We start from the raw sequence: 17641 nt of genomic DNA, 5'->3' as shown, positions 1-17641 counted from the left end.
TGGCAAATGTGACATACCACAGCCGAGATCAGGTGGGGGGAAACTGGACAGATGATGGGAAAATAAAGAAGGGGGGAAAGGAGAGTAAAAGCGAAGGGGGCGGGAGCCGATAAAGGAGCTGATGGAGGATGAGGACCCATAAGAGGGGTGGGGGGCGCTGGGTAGATGCAACAGGGAGTGGGGTAGGCATAGGAGGGGAATACAAAAGGACTCAGGGGGGGGGAGAAGGGAGGTAGGGAGAGGTTTAGTGGGGAGAAAACAGGACAGAAGGGGGAAAGAGGGAGCCCAGGGAAAGGACAGAGGAAAGGAGGGGGAGTGAGGATCAGAGTTGATAGGAGGGATAAATGGAGGGAGAGAGGGCTAATCTGGGAGGGGGAGTTGATGGAAGCCACCTTGGGAAAGGAGATGTAGGGTGCAGAGATGGAGGGTAGGGGGAACACAACGGTGAAGACGTGGTAGGGGGCGGGGATGGGAGAGGAGAGGAGCAACCAGGGGGTGAGGGGGTTCAAGACGGCGGGAGGTGTAGAGGATGCGGATATGTTCGAGGAATAGGAGCAGATGGGGGAAAGGAATGAGATAGAGGATCCACGTGGGGGACGGGAGGCGTATACAGAAGGCAAGGTGGAGTGCATGACGCTCAAGAATCTGGAGGGACTTATAGAGTTTGGGGAGGGGGGGGGAGATATCCAGGCAGAACTGGCATAACATAGGATGGGACGGATTAAGGATTTCTACGTGTGGAGGATGGTAGAGGGGTGCAACCCCCATGTCCAGCCAGAGAGGAGTTTGAGGAGTCGGAGGTGATTGTGGGCTTTGGATTGGATGGAGCGGAGATGAGGGATCCAGGTGAGGTGACGGTCAATGGTGAGGCCAAGGTAGGTGAAGGTGGGGGTGAGGTGGACAGGACGGGCGCAGACAGTAAGGGAGAAATCCAGGAGCTGGAAGGAGCGAGTGGTACGACCTACGATGATGGCCTGGGTCTTGGAAGGGTTGAGTTTCAGGAGCCACTGGTTACACCATGCAGCAAAAAGGTCAAGGTGATTATGGAGAAGGCGTTGGGACCGTTGGAGGGTAGGAGCGAGGGCGAGGAATGCGGTGTCATCAGCAAAACTGCCGAGCTCATAGCACCCCTTAAATGCACCTTGTATGTAGGCTGTTTATGTTTTCTTATTGGCAACGTTACGTAGCGCTCTGTATGAAAATCACTGGCTGTGCTGTGTGCAGTCTGTGGCTAGTTTGCATTGTTGTCTGCCATTGTAGTGTTGGGCAGCGGCAGCTGGATGTTAACAGCGCGTAGCGTTGCACAGTTGTAGGTGAGCCGCCAGCAGTGGTGGATGTGGGGAGAGAAATGGCGGAGTTTTGAAATTTGTAAAAATGGATGTCATAAGCTGCTGTATATATTATGACTTTTGATGACTATTAAGGTAAATACATTGTTTGTTCTCTATTAAAATCTTTCATTTGCTAACTATGCCTATCAGTAGTTAGTGCCTTCCGTAGTTTGAATCTTTTATTTAGCTGGCAGTAGTGGCGCTCGCTGTATTGCAGTAGTTCGAGTAACCAAGATTTTTGTGAGGTAAGCGATTTGTGAAACGCATAGGTTAATGTTAGTCAGGGCCATTCTTTTGTAGGGATTTCTGAAAGTCAGATTGCGTTGCGCTAAAAATATTGTGTGTCAGGTTAAGCACAGTCTTGTATAAATGTTCAAAAGGGGACGTTTCATATGTCGACCCCTAGCCGAGGATACCTCACTGGAATCTTCTGATTTTTTCTTGTAGTTTGTGTAATTAGTGTAGCTTTTGTTTATTGCTAGCGCGTGTAATTGTAGAGAGAATTTCCTTTGAAGTTGTAGTTTTTCATTCTTGTACAGTAAAACAGTTGTGACATGCATGTAGATTTGCACCAAGTATTTCGCAGCTGCGCTTGCAATTAACTAGATATTATTTTCAGTGCTATGTTAATGTGTTCCCCTATTTTTGCTCTTCAAATTGTTTTTTTCTGTGTTATCGTGTGAAATATTGTGACAATAATGGCGTGTGAAAAACGTAACACTAGGCTCCAAAGTAAACTGAGAAATAACAGTGAAGACGAAAGCAGTGTGTTAACGCCACCATGTAATGAATTAACTAATATTCAAAGTAGTAATTTGGTAACTGTGCATAGGGAAATGGAGCGGGCGTCAAATAATGGTGTAGACAGTGAAACAGGTAGTAAACAGGGAAGCATTATCGATCGATCGGTCGGCAACAGCTCGCCTCAGGAATTGAGAATGACAGAACACAATATCGCAAATACTGTAGACTGAGCTTTTGGGTTCTCACCGTTTTCTCAAATGAGTCAAGACACATTTTCCGCTTGTCAAAATGTGAATGTTGCCGGTGCAAATTCACTGCCGAAAAGCACTGACGAACATGTTTTGGACACCAGTGCATTGTTATTACAATTAATGCAACAAATGGGACAAAAGCTTCAAAAGTTAGACACAATGGAACAAAATCTTCAAAAGTTAGACACAATGGAACAAAAGCTTCAAAAGTTAGACTCAGTGGAACATAAGCTTGAACAAACATGTGAAGATTTAACTACTGAGTTACATAACATTGAATCGAAATGTCAAAAAGTCTGTAATGATGTAAAAACACAAATTTGTGAGCATTTTCAACCTATTTTTCGCGGCAGGAAAATGCATTACAGAATCACGAAGCAGCCATAAAAGAACTCCAAACTAATGTTCATGAAAATCACGACATCTTGCAAGCTAAAATTGACTCAGTTGCATCTGCCGATTCGGTTACGCAACTTGCAAAAACTCAAGAAAACTTAAAGGACACAGTAGATGCGATTTCAACACAAATGGACACTCTGAAACTTGGTTCAGAAAAACACACTGAGGAAATAAGTACACTATAGGAGAAAGTAGCCGAACTTTCGGATCAGTTCACTAACTTATCTGCAAAGGTAGATGATGATCTGAATGACACAAGACCTGTAGCCATCACTGACACAGAAGAGTGCGAACAAATTAGGAAATTCAAACAAAATCAGAATCAAATTAATACGCAACACCAAAGAGAAATCCGGGAAGTACAAGATCAGCTGACACAGGTAATACAAGAATTACGTATTTCAGAGAACACTCACGCTCCAATACGGGAAGAGGGACATAGAAATACGGAACAGCCACAAAATAATAACTCAGGGCACTTCGGAAATTATGAAAGAAATTGGCAAGGTGCACAGAATTTTGAGATGGAACCGCCGACACGACGTAACAATGACCGATATGCTACTCGCCGACACGATGATTTTGACTATAAGCTGTTCATTACTACAAGTAAATTCAAAACGTTTAAGAATTCTGCCAATGACATTCATCCACAAGTGTGGCTCCATCAATTCTCTCATTGTTTTCCTCCCAACTGGTCATTAGAGCACAAGTTAGAATTTATGTGTGGCTACTTGGAGAATGTACCAGCTGTAAGAATGCAATCGGTCATTCACGATTGTCACAGTGAAGGAGAATTTTACCATGCGTTCCTCTCAGCATATTGGTCTCAAGCTACACAAGACCGAGTAAAACATAGCATCATAATGATGAAACATTTCAAACAATCTGAATTTTCCAGTCTTGTGAAATATTTTGAAGACATGTTGCACAAGAATCAGTACCTGTCAAACACATACAGATCCTCAGAACTCATACGCATTTGCTTAATCAAATTACCTGAACATTTACGACATATTATTTTGGCAGGACGTTGCAAAGACGACATTGAAGCTTTTCAGGGACTGTTTCAAGAACTGGAAATTGACACTGAAAATCGCGGAACGTTAAAACAGGAGCACAACAATTACAGATCACATCCGTCACAATTCTGCGATGACAGAAATAATATACGACAAGGCTATTCTTTCAATGTAAATCGTGACCGAAACAGACACCACCCGTATGAGAACCGTTGGCAGAGTAGTAATAATTATGGGGAAAGATCACCTCTCCGCGGTAATGTCTATCACAGAGACAATCAGAGAAACAGACAATATGGGAACCAAAATAATTATTATCAAGGGAGACAGAATAACTTTAGACGCAACGGTCCAGCGCGCAGTTACGACTCAGGGAGAAATTCTCCACCACGTGACCGACAAGAAAGAAACTATGGAATCTACCGACGTGACGACAGACGACATGATCGTAACGACAGACCTGAACTGCATCAGAACTGGCGGGATTTAAACAGGGCAGGGCCCTCTCGTCATGGTGAATTTGTAGAAGTTAGGTCTCCAAATCCCAATAACGACGCGCGCCAACAAAGAGACAATAGGCAATGACTCACACCGCTGGCAGCCACAAAACGTACTTATGAAACTGACGATGCAGCTGCCGTAGCTAGTAATTACGTAAAAATGGAAGACATTAGGGACATCTTACTCCAGGAACATGACGTAAAACATAATAACATTGCATATCCTGTGATTCACATTACTGTAAATGACGTAAAATTTACGGCAGTACTTGACTCTGGCAGTCCCATTTCAGTGATTAGTGAAACAGCTTTTAGCAAATGCAACAAATCAAACGATTGCCCCACACTTCCGTTACGTAAGATTAAATTACAAGGTGCAATCTTTGGAAAAAGTGTAGATGTACGCCAACAAACCAATTTAGAATTCTTTTGCCAAAGCCACAGCTTCTCTATGAACTTTCTTATTGTTCCATTATTGTCGACGGAAATTATACTGGGAATAGACTTTTTGAATGAATACAAAGCAATCTTAAGCTTTCACGATGCTGAAATAAGTTTAGAGAAAGAAGGTAAGTCAATAGCTTTGAAATTTGAAGACTGGCTCTCAAACCATGATGAGGAAATTAATCGGCTTTACCTTCTGTTAGACAACAGTTCGGAATTTTCTACGGAATGAGACACTAACAATCACTCTGCAAGTACTGACAGGGATGATATTGACGGCATATTTGAAACTAATGAGTTAATTCAGAATAAAATTCAAACAATTGAGAATTGTAATGACACTGATAGGCAGAACCTTTTTGAGATTTTACAAGCACATTCCACAGTTTTTACTCACAAAACAGGAACAATCAAGGGATTTCAATACCAATTTCGTGTTCGTGAGCATACTAAATTTTGTGTTATACCATACGTAATTCCAGCACATTATAGGAACCATGTTAGAACAGAAATACAATCTATGCTTGACGAGGGCATTATTGAGCCTGCAGTAAGCTCATACAACAATCCGTTACATGTTGTTGAGAAGAAAAATCGATCGATCAGGCTTGTCTTAGATTCGAGACAAATCAATACTGTAATTATTCCTGAAACAGACAGGCCGCAGACGATGGAAGAACTTCTTCAAAATTTTAATGGTGTAAAAGTGTTGTCTTCCATTGATCTCAGATCCAGCTTTTATCCGATCGAACTTCATCCAGAATGTAGAAAATACACAGCTTTCCTTTGTTTCGGCGTTTGTTATCAGTTTCGGAAACTTCCTTTTGGTTTGAACATTTCTTCGGCAGCATTCATTCGCGGGCTAAATTCCATATCACCTGAGTTCTTAAAACGTCACATCACCTTATATGTGGACGATATTCTAATAGCAGAAGCATCATGGGAACAACATAACCGCATCCTCAACAGTTTGTTACGTATTTTTGCAGAATCTGGAATTACAGTTAACTTGGAAAAGTCTGAATTCGGTAGGTCAAAGGTGAGGTTTTTGGGACATATTATTTCTTCTGAAGGCATTCAGCCGGATCCTGAAAAGTTAGAAGCAATTAGAGCCATTCCAGTTCCATCCACAAAAAAACAAGTCCGCAGTTTTCTAGGTCTCGTAAATTTTTACCGTCGTTTTCTGAATATGCAAATTCTTGTTACACCAAAACTTTGTTCTCTCACTGGAAAAAATACTATTTGGAACTGGGACAAACAAGCACAGTTGGAATTCAATTCTTTGAAAGAATCGCTACTTAACGCGCCAGTACTAGCTCATCCAGATCTATCACAAGATTTCTGCCTTAGCACGGATTCTTCTAAAGTCGGTCTTGGTGCCCATTTATTTCAAGAAGCCATAGAAAATGACACTACCATTCAGAAAACCATTGCTTTTGCTAGCCGAGTGCTAACAAAATCTGAAAAAAATTATTCCGTTACTGAATTAGAAGCTTTAGCTATCGTTTGGGCATTTAACAAATTCCGCTTCTTTCTTTCCGGCAAGCACGTAAAAGTATACAGTGATCATCGTGCATTACAATTTCTTATGTCTCAAAATTAAATCATGACAGGTTAAAACGTTGGGCATTGTTTCTCCAAGAATTCCGCTTCACAATAGTCTACACTCCCGGCAAGGAGAACATTGTTGCGGACGCGCTGTCACGCGCACCGGCTGGGCTTGAGAAAAGTAACACAGAAGGCAACCTTGAGAAAAATTTCAGTATTCTTTACATTCAGAAAGTCGCTTTTGAAAACTTCATCACCACATCTTTAAAGGACATTGCTCATGAACAAGATAAAGATCCGATTTGGAAAGACATCAAAAGTAAATGGCATGAAAAGACACACACACAGATTCGGCATTATTACCTGGTTAGAAACAACATACTCTTCAAACGCTGCACAGTTGATGACAAGCTATGGGTACTTTGCATTCCAGACGATTTTGTTAATAAGCTCATTTGGTACATTCATTTCAGCTACGCACATTTTGGCCCACGATAATGTTATCATATTCTTCGAACGACTTGTTATTTTAACAATATGGAAAAGCGAATTCGAAGAGTCTTGTCTATTTGTAAACTTTGTCAAAAGGCGAAACCATCTACTATCTCACATCGTGCTCCGTTGTTTCCTATTATTCCTTCTAAATTAAAAGAATTTGCTGCTGTTGATCTCTTGGGACCCCTTGTCAGAACATCGAATGGATTTTCGTAAGTTCTAGTCGCTGTTGAACTCACTTCAAAATTTGTTTCTTTCACTCCGTTACGTAAAGCCACTGGACGGTCTGTATCCAACGCCTTTGTTAAAAATTTCTTACGTGAAGTTGGCCACTTTGCTAAAGTCATTTCAGATAACGGACCGCAATTCAGATCTGCTGTTTGGTCACGCATGCTTCGGAATCATAAAATCAAACCTGTTTTCATTTCATTGTACTCACCACATTGTAACCCGTCTGAAAGGATTATGAAAGAAATCAATAAGCTTTGCAGACTTTATTGTCACAGAAAGCATCAGCATTGGGACAGATATTTACATTTATTTCAAAACGTGCTGAATGAAATGCCTCATGATTCCACTGCTTTACCACCTACTCTTGTACTGAAGAATGAAGAACCACCGAACAGAATCAGAGAGCTTGTACCTTTCCCGAATACACGTAAACTTCGACACAAAGACATAATTGATTTGGCTATTGCAAATATAAAATCTGCAGCAAACAAAAGGACAAATCTACACGGTAAAACAAATGCAAAGAAATTATACATTGGTCAGAAAGTTCTCATTAATGCTCAGTCATTATCACATAAGAAGAAACACATGATTCACAAATTCTTTCTAGTTTAAAATGGATCTTACAGAATCCGACGTATACCACATGATAATTGCGTTGAAGTTGAAACTCTGCGTACTAGAAGAGTAAAGGTTTACACCACATTTCACATGTAAAACCGTTTATTGAAAGATAATCTGCTTTTTAACTTTGTCTTTGCTATAAAACGTTTCACTTCACGTTACTAGTATGCTTTAGAAACTGTTACCATGCAACAATGTTTGAAGTTAAATATCCAGTCAAGAACCAAAAGAACTTATTTAAACAGAAATTACGAATGCATTGTTATTGTGAACAGACGACACAGTGTTATTGTGTGTGTACATTCTTGCTTGTTAGTTGCACGATTACGTAACGACTATAAGGCTCACATACTTAGAACATTTACCAGTACTGCTAATGAGATTTTAATGCAACGTTTTGGTTTACTTGAAAATACATTCTGAATTAAAGTACTTTCTGAGAGATCCCAGATGACACAGTGGTTAGTTTATGTGACAGCTACACGATTATATCCTGACGTTACTAATGTGTGACAATTTACGATGTTGCTTTTGCGGTGTATCTGTTTTATATCTGCACAGTTTTTCTGAATTATTCTGGAAAGTAAAACATGTTTTAGTAGTAACTTTTGTGCTATAGCTACAAGGAGACAGCCTTTTCCGTAGCACAACAATACGTTACAGCACAGTACTTTCATCATCACAACAATAAGCATAATAACTAAGATATCTCTACGCAAAGCATTTCACTTTTGTTTATCATGAGGTAAGTACATTGGCTTCTGCAGAACTTAGCTTTCGGAGGAAAATAACTACGACACATCCACAGAGATTATCTTACAACAAGATGCACATTTAGCGCTACAGGACACGCATTTCAGTGATTAATTTTGTACTTAAAACATTTATTTTTAAAGATTTTTGAATTACAAAGAAAGTTTTCCGTGATACATTTCATTCCATTGCTGTAATCTGTAACACCTGAGGGTATAATTACATTAATCCTCAGGGGGGTGCACGCTTACTTTGTGTACCATGTGTTTGGCAAGCACAAGGAGCCCTAGCTAATATGGTATTTGCTTATACAACTTTACACATCGGTACCATATTTCTCCAACACAAAATACACAGCTACCTGATTATTTAACAGAGAAACAAACATTTTTTTTTACTACATCAGTGACACATGTTTACGCAATTACACAGCTGGATAACTTCACACTTATGAAATTGTATTTTTTCTGTACTGTGTGAACCCTTCATATTTTTCGGAACCATTGTGATACTATGAGAGCTTTGAATGATATATTTGGTATGGGATCACGATTTTTAAAGTACGTTTGAAGCAGATGACACATTTGACATGAGCAGAGAATTTTTTTTTAGGTTTTGAAATTATTGGAGGAAGCTACGACGATTTTGAGAGTTGACTGAGGTGTTATGATGTTATTATTACGACGACGATGTGTATTATGCTGTTGAGGTATGTTTATGATCAATAAGCTGATGCTATATGAGGAATCTGATTATGCTGTGTATTTATTATGATGAAATATTAAAGTATCGTCGCAAGATTGACGTGTCGACGAATATATATTTGTGTAATAAGGTAAGGAGTAATGAATAGTGGTTAGAGACTCTGACTTGTGAAAAAGGATGTTGGAAACCAAGAATCGTACTTTAAGAGTTATGAAATGTGTGTAAATGTGTGAATGTATCACAATGCCGGCGAAAATTTTTTGGACACTGTTATATCAATAGGATTTTGTTTCTACACATTTGTAACGCAAATTCTTGACCTGTGAAATATTTTTATATGAGACTGACACTGTAGCGGAAACTGCTGTCGTAAATATTTCCGTAAGAAAGTTAAGTGACCACCTGCACGTAATGCGTCGTGGGCACCCAGCTGCGTGACAGATGCCTGGAAAAAAGCCATTAGTGCCTTTCAAAGGCGCAGGTGGAGAAAAAAAAAGGGGCCATTATCCTCACTATTGACATTCCTTTGTAGAAAGCATCGCAAATACGACACGCTCATTACTTGGAAACATAATTTATCGTACTTTGTGCTACTTACTGAAATGCTTATGAATTGATGGGAAATATTCTTACATCTACAAACCTGATTATGACAAGTGTCTTTCTACGAGAGTTGAGAGCTACTGACTTATGAAATGCCACATAGCTATTGAATGATATTTTTATGCTTTGGTTTGCGTAATTGCTTATTTCATTTGATATCTGTTTTCCAGCTGTGTTGCAGCATTGGTTTTATAAAATAAACTTAAATGCATTTGCAAATGTGAACACTTTCTGTCAACAGATCTATTAAATAATTATTTTATGATCCACATTCTTCGAAAAAGGAGCTCTTGGAATGGAAAGAACAATAAGAAGGGACTAATAACAGTAACTGCATATATAATTTTCTTTTCAAGTACTTGGTAATTTTTTGTAGAATTAGTTTTTGTGGTGCACCACTTTAATTACATAGACATTAAGATGTGATTATACATTTCCTTTATCTGCATTGTTGTCTTTAGTGTACTATTTTGTTTTTTGCTTGAGCTATGTCATGTTTAGGTATAAGTGATAGCATTTGCTGCGGCTGTTTGCCAGGCAAAGTGTTACTGAATTTGACTTTGTGTTACTCTGCTAAGCCAGTTTACTACTGATTTATTTTTCTTGTTTGCTGCTCATTACCTTATATTAGTTGTAATATTGTTGCTTACTTTGCCAATTTGTATTTTTTTTTGTGCTTGCTGTTTGTGTTAATTTGTTATGTGCTGCTGCATTGCCTCGTCCCTTGGTATATATATCTGAGCTCAGTAGATTTAAGTTAGCTTAAGAGGGGCTATATAAGAGAACGAGTTGTGATGAATGGAAAGAAATGCATTCAGAAGCTATAAGAAAATGGTTGGCCAAAAAAAAAAAAGTATTTACAAGAGGATATGAACAAAAAAGTAGGGCTTAGAGACAAAAGGTTTTGGTAGGATTTTCTTGGAAATAAATGATGAGGTAAGATAATGGACAATGAATAATAAGGTAAGAAATATGTGAAAATATAAATACAGAAAGCATGCTTGGATAGGATTTTTTTGGTGGAAACAAATGTTGAAATGAGACGAAAGATCTATGGAATGAATTTTGGGTTGGACTGCAGTACCAAATGTTACCCTGAAAACGAACCCAGTCTTTCCTTTCGTATTATTCCGCTATGTGTTTATGTACACTTGTGTATTTATCTTTTTCCTGTCTTTATGTGTTTATCTGATGAGAGTTACATTGTAGAATTTTTCTAATAATATGTTATTTTCTTTGTAAAGATGTTTAGACATTATTTATTCTGTTTTGTTTTAATGCTCATGTGTAAAGTTGATGTTTCAAAAGTTATTCTGATCTTTTATGTATGTACTCATGTCATAATTCCTGTAACACTGATGTATATGTTTATTTCTATTCTTTTGTAAAGCCTGTACCATAAATGTTATCTGTATTGTTATGTTCTTTAATGATGTATTTTGTACCTTTGTAATTGTATTCTATTGTTATAAAATTGTAATTGACACCAGTTCATCATATTATTAACTTGTAAGTTCCATTTCACTGCACACGTTTCTGTTGGTCATAGTATATGGACAATATGTGAGAAGTAGCGACTGTTAGTGTTTACATGTGTGTTAATAATTCAGCAAGGGACTGAATAACAGCATTGCTGGTTCTAAGGACAATTCCAAAAACTTTGTGAGTGCACAAGTGGTGGTTATGGACTTGCTCTATTATCCGCAAGACTTTTCAATGGTGATTGTGCACCTGCACAGTCACAACAGATGGCTGCTGGCCATCTCTACAAGGACTACAGTGGGTCTACACCTTTGATGGCCCACCAATACCATTATTTCTACAAGGACTACAGTGGGTCTGCATCTTTAATGGCCCACCAATACCATTATTTCTACAAGGACTGCAGTGGGTCTGCGCCTCTGGTGGCCCACCAATACCGTAAACTCTACCAGGACTACAGTGGGTCTGCTCTGGGATGACCTACCTACCAATATTCTTCAAAACGTCGATGACTCTGCTGTGAGTTTGCTCTGTTATGGCCCATTACCTGACAGCATGTCAAGAGTCAGCACTGTCTTTCCGTTGGAAGGACAGCACTACTTCTTCAAGACTGCATGGAAATCCGATACTTCCGTGAGAATTGTCTTTTACTGCTCAGACTTTGAGAAAAGAAACGAAAGTTTCACTGTAATGAGCAATCTGGACTGTCTTTGTAGACTGTGAGAAAATTTTAGCTTTTGACCAACATTGTATCAGTAAGTGTGTGCCTTGGATTTTTTTGTTATTGTAATTATGAAAAATTTTTTTCAAATCTGTATTGGCCACTGCCCAAAACAATTTGTAAAATTTTTTGTGGGGAGCATGGGGGCTATGTAAGTAGGCTGTTTATGTTTTCTTACTGGCAACGTTACGTAGCGCTCTGTATGAAAATCACTGGCTGTGCTGTGTGCAATCTGTGGCTAGTTTGCATTGTTGTCTGCCATTGTAGTGCTGGGCAGCGGCAGCTGGATGTTAACAGCGCGTAGCGTTGCACAGTTGGAGGTGAGCCGCCAGCAGTGGTGGATGTGGGGAGAGAAATGGCGGAGTTTTGAAGTTTGTAAAAATGGATGTCATAAGCTGCTGTATATATTATGACTTTTGATGACTATTAAGGTAAATACATTGCTTGTTCTCTATTAAAATCTTTCATTTGCTAACTACGCCTATCAGTAGTTAGTGCCTTCCGTAGTTTGAATCTTTTATTTAGCTGGCAGTAGTGGCGCTCGCTGTATTGCAGTAGTTCGAGTAACCAAGATTTTTGTGAGGTAAGCGATTTGTGAAACGCGTAGGTTAATGTTAGTCAGGGCCATTCTTTTGTAGGGGTTTCTGAAAGTCAGATTGCGTTGCGCTAAAAATATTTTGTGTCAGGTTAAGCACAGTCTTGTATAAATGTTCAAAAGGGGACGTTTCAACCTGAACAGGCAGCCTTTCCCATTTCCCACCAGAGGGAAACACCAAAGCTGCGCCACCGCCAGAAACGGAGGATGACTGCTTCACACTACGCACTGTGGCGCGCTGTTCAAAACGGCAATTTTTACCACTGCTGAAATGAGTCCTTAGAGTGGTAGTCTCCAGGAACATTCAAACGTTTTTCGATATTATTATTCGTTACAGAGATCCAGAGGTTCAAAATTACCGTACTTCTGTAGAAAACCGCTGAAGTCGATTTTTAAATGTTTTAGCACTGCGTGACATAATTACCTAAATACCCATCCACAGTAAATGGCTTAAATTCTAACTGTACTGTCTTCATTCATCTAGAAACGGCACTTCCCATTTTAAAAACACTGTGTACGTCCGAAAAACCATTATTTTTGGGTTTCGGTTGTGGGGATGTCCATTTCTATAATTTCTATTCATGGCAAATCGAACTAATGTTTACCCTGTGTTCTTAAGATGATGATGTCGGGGAATCTTGATACTTTTTCAATATCATTATCTGTTACCGAGATCCACAGATCCAAAGTTGCCGCACTTACGGACTAAAACACGCACGTAATCATAACACACATTATGAGTCAAATACATAGTTTTAACTGACGTAGTGAACACGTGGCCAGGGTTCTAAGGTTACCGCAGGGGTTCTGACGTCATCAAACTGAGCTTCTAGCCACTACTTTTTCACTAACAAAACTTCATGACGTACTGTCGCTGTATAACAGGCACCTCGCGCCTATGCAGATATGCCCGAAACGCTACTGCACTGGCAAAAACATACCTTAAAAGAACTTCAAATGACTGCCAAGAATTATGTAAAACGGAAAACCGAGTAAATTTAGCAAAATAGTCCTTACAACATTTTTGCTTTTCTTACATAAAAATCAAAAAACGTGTGTTGTCGATGAAATACAATCGATGAGCAAAAAATTTATTTACTGTCTATATGTGTCAATGTATAGAAATGTGTCAAAGTATGTAAATAAACTGTCGAAATTTTATTAACATATAGAATTTGTCTTACGTAAGTGGCACCAGAAGGGAACCAGTGGAAAAATGCTCCTGTTGGACCAAATGTACCTACTTAAAAGACTGACAAAATTGGGGAACCAGCTGCTTCAGTCCTCATTCCATCTTCTTCACCATAAAGTTTGGCGGGCGAATATATTTGCCCTCTTCTCTAATGGTAGAAGTAAAAGAGACAGTTACGACTGTGCCAGTGGTAGAGACAGAGAGAGGATACCTTGATGTGGGGAGCGACAGTGGCAGCAAGAGAGAAAAAGAGATGGATGAAGTCAATAGCAGTGGGAACCAAAAAAAAAAGGGGAGGTACTGATAGTCAGGAAAGTAGAATGCGGGCTGAAGTTGATTCCCCAGTCAGCATATTTGAAGGTGGAACGCATTGGCCTTTTTTGTGCTCCAACACCATCATTTTTTCCGCTGATTATTTAATCATCGGTTGGGTGAAGTTCGTTAACCACAATAGATTGAAATATCGCAATTAGTTTATTATATGTATTGTCGAAAGCTTATTATTAAATTATGTAAGCCTCAATCAAATGAAAATGAGGCAGAGGGAAGAAAGTATACTGTTTATTATTTCAGAACGCATCGCCATGATTTTTGGTATGTTTATCCCAGTGAGACAAGACGGTGAATGCCTTCGAGGAAATTTTTTTGCGATTGCCTACAGAACCATGATTGTACGGACGTCAACACCTATTCGTGGGAAGAAAATGAACGGCTACGAATGCCTCACTTCGGGGTTCCAAAAACGTGGTAATGGCATGGGGAGAGATCAGTGCAATGTGGAGGACACTTTTGGGCTTCCCAGCGAAATTTACCGTGCAAGGTGGCGCAATGATTAGCACAGTGGACTCACATTCAGGAGTACGGCGGTTCGAACCCGCTTCCGGTGATAATGATTTGGGTTTTCCGTGATTTCCCTAAATCACTGCGGGCAAGTGGCGGGATAGTTCCTTTGAAAGGGCACTGTCGATTTCCTTCACCATCCCTAAGACCATCCGAGCCTGTGCTCCGTCTCTAATGACCTCGATCCTAGTCAGGATCGTTATACATTAATCTTCCTTCTTCCTTCCGTGCTTTTCCCAGCGTAGCTTCTGCAGCGCATGCAAAACAACCTAGGCCCACATATTGCAAGCTTGTTTCGACTGTAACAGCTAAGAAGCCGTTGCAAAGCTACCATACACTCCCTACATCTCCCCACGAGATTTTAATATTTCTGGCGCCGTGAAGGAAGACATTTGCGGCCGTCCATTTGTTTCAGACGTAGAGTTGTAAGCCTGGTACAAGTATGGTATTGTAAGAAATCGCAGATAATTTTCTATGAAGGCATTGACCTCTCGTCTCGCATGGAATAAATGTATTAACAGTTGTGCTGACTACTTTTGAAATAATAAACGGTTTACGGGTACGTATTTATTTCCATGTCTCGTTGTAATTTGATAGCCGCTTATAAAAAAAGAAACCATGCCGCCGGATTCGAGGAAAATTTCAGCTTTCAGGTATTCTTCAATCATGGACGCCATTCTACACGTGCGAGTTACTGTTCGATATTCTTCCGACGCGCGACAGTAAAATTCAGCGCACGTCTTGGACTTTACTGCTGGCCACATCTGCAGAATCCACATTAACGATTGCCGCAATGGCCCACACTTAAAAATAAGGCATCGTAGAACTCACTATTGAGCCCAGAAATGCTAAAGCGCGTGTTGTCGCCCATCACACCAGTTGTATCCGTTCTCGTATACATCTGGCGGAATCTGAATCAACAAAGAGTATTCAGTACAGCTGTTTTGAGTGTGACAGCACGATTTTTGGAATATTTATGTCTAGTATATTATGAAGAGATGATATATCTCGCCTCAAACACCTGGATCTGTGAGTACGGAACACGCAACGAACTTTGGTATAAGTACAACGCTATACTACGAAAGAGAGTTCGACTTTACTCAAAAAATTCATGATTGATGACATACAGCTATATTTTATTTTCCAATAAAAGGAGAGCATAACTAATAAGGTGCACAGAATGTCTTCACAAACTGTCGTGAAGAGGAACTGTTGTTCTGAAATCTGCTAGAGCTCTCCTTTATTGGAAAACAAAATTTAACGCAACTGTTTGTGGATGGTACCAATCATGAATAAACTCTACACTAATTACGAACGTCCTATCATAAGAGAAATTAGTCTCAAAAATGTTCAATATTGTATGACAGAATTTGCTATGTGTATCTTAAAATAGGGGACATCTGATGGAAATCATCAGCTATGCACAATATGAGGCTAATGGCATCTTCAGAAGTTGGAAATGTATTCAACAGTTTACGGATCTTTGGTGAGCCTTCGCCACATTTGAGACAATGCGTTGATGAAAATCAGAATGCCATAGAATCCCACTCAAATACTCCGCTGACTCCACTTTTGCATCATGCAAGTCTCTGTTGCCCTTTCGGAGGGATCGACCATTTGGTGCAAGTCTTTTTATTTGAAGAACTTCAGATACTTGCGTTTCTGTGATGATGAAATGATGATGAGGACAGCACCCAGTCCCACAGCCGGGAAAACTGAAGTCGGGTCTTTCACGTGGCATTCAACCACGCTGACCATAGAGGCAGACTGTGGTATGATGGAAGTGGTAAGCGACGCGTGGCAACTTGAGATCTCAATTTAGCTGCCAGTAATCTGTTCCGACGCTTCATAGACACAGTCGCGGCTCAGACTGCAGCTGTTGCGTCAGTGGAATAATCCTACAATTTTCTCTTGTGCAGTCCTCCTACCACATTGTTGTTATGTGTTTCTGTCGTTATCATTTTTTTGCAGTCGTTGCATTACATTTCTGTCTACAGCTCCATCTACATCTATAATCCGTAAGATACATTATGGTATGCCGTGGAGGATACTTTGTGTACTTCAATTTCCTTATTATCTGTTCCTTTCCATAATGGTCCGCAGGGTCCGCGGTAGCGTTCTCGCTTCCCGCGCACGGGGTCCCGGGTTCGATTCCCGACGGGGTCGGGGATTTTCTCTGCCTCGAGATGACTGGGTGTTGTGTGTGTCTTTCATCATCATTTCATCCTCATTCACTTGCAAGTCGCCGTAGTGGCGTTAAAGAACTTGTGGAGCGGCGGCCGAACCGCCCCGCGAATGGTCTCCCGGCCACCAATGCCATATGCTCATTATTATTATGGTCCGCAGGAACAACGATTTCGGTAAGATTCACTTTCATAGTCTTTGAGTTGCTGGTCATCTCCCTACCATTTTCAGAGCCACTACACAAACCCGTGGCGAAAAACAGTGCTCTTCTTGGATCAGCCCTAATTCCTCTATCAATCCCGTGTAGAAAGGACCCCATAATGACGAGCAATACTGAGCTGTTGGTCGAACGAGGGTTTTGTAAGCTACCTCCTTCTTGGATGGGCTACAGCTCTTCAGGATTCTTTCAGTTAATCTGTCTGACATCTGACATCTGTCTTACCTGTGATTGCATTCATGTCAGACGATCGCTCGTGGCCTGGCTGTCCCCTTCTACCTGGCTGCCATTGGCTCCACTCAGTAACCGCTGCGACGCACCGTGGATCCATGGAGCTGCTTGTTGATTCAGGGGAGTAACATTCTGTAATCCTCGTGGTGATTTTGCTTCTTTGTCTACCTGCCTTCCTTATTATTTTCTGGTTTGTACCCGACCCTCAGACTTTAAGACTTCCCTTACGCATGCTACAGATATAAGACTTTCCTTACCCATGCTACCGATATTTAATGGATGTGACTGTGTCCAGAATTATTCTGCAATCGTGTAATCATACAACATGGCTCTTTCTATTTACGCTCGATACGTTCCGTAGCTGACGTTGATATTCAACTGCCAATCGCTGCAGCCTTTCTGCGTTTCATTACATATTTCTAGGGCTGGTACTTCTCTGCATACGAAAGTGACATTCACGAAAAGCGTCACGGAACTTTCGACATTATACAGCATGTCGTTCATACGAAGGGCGTTTGGTAAGTAAGAT

This window comes from Schistocerca cancellata, chromosome 9 (assembly GCF_023864275.1).
Source record: "Schistocerca cancellata isolate TAMUIC-IGC-003103 chromosome 9, iqSchCanc2.1, whole genome shotgun sequence".
Classification (NCBI taxonomy): domain Eukaryota; kingdom Metazoa; phylum Arthropoda; class Insecta; order Orthoptera; family Acrididae; genus Schistocerca; species Schistocerca cancellata.
This window is presented reverse-complemented; position numbering follows the sequence as displayed.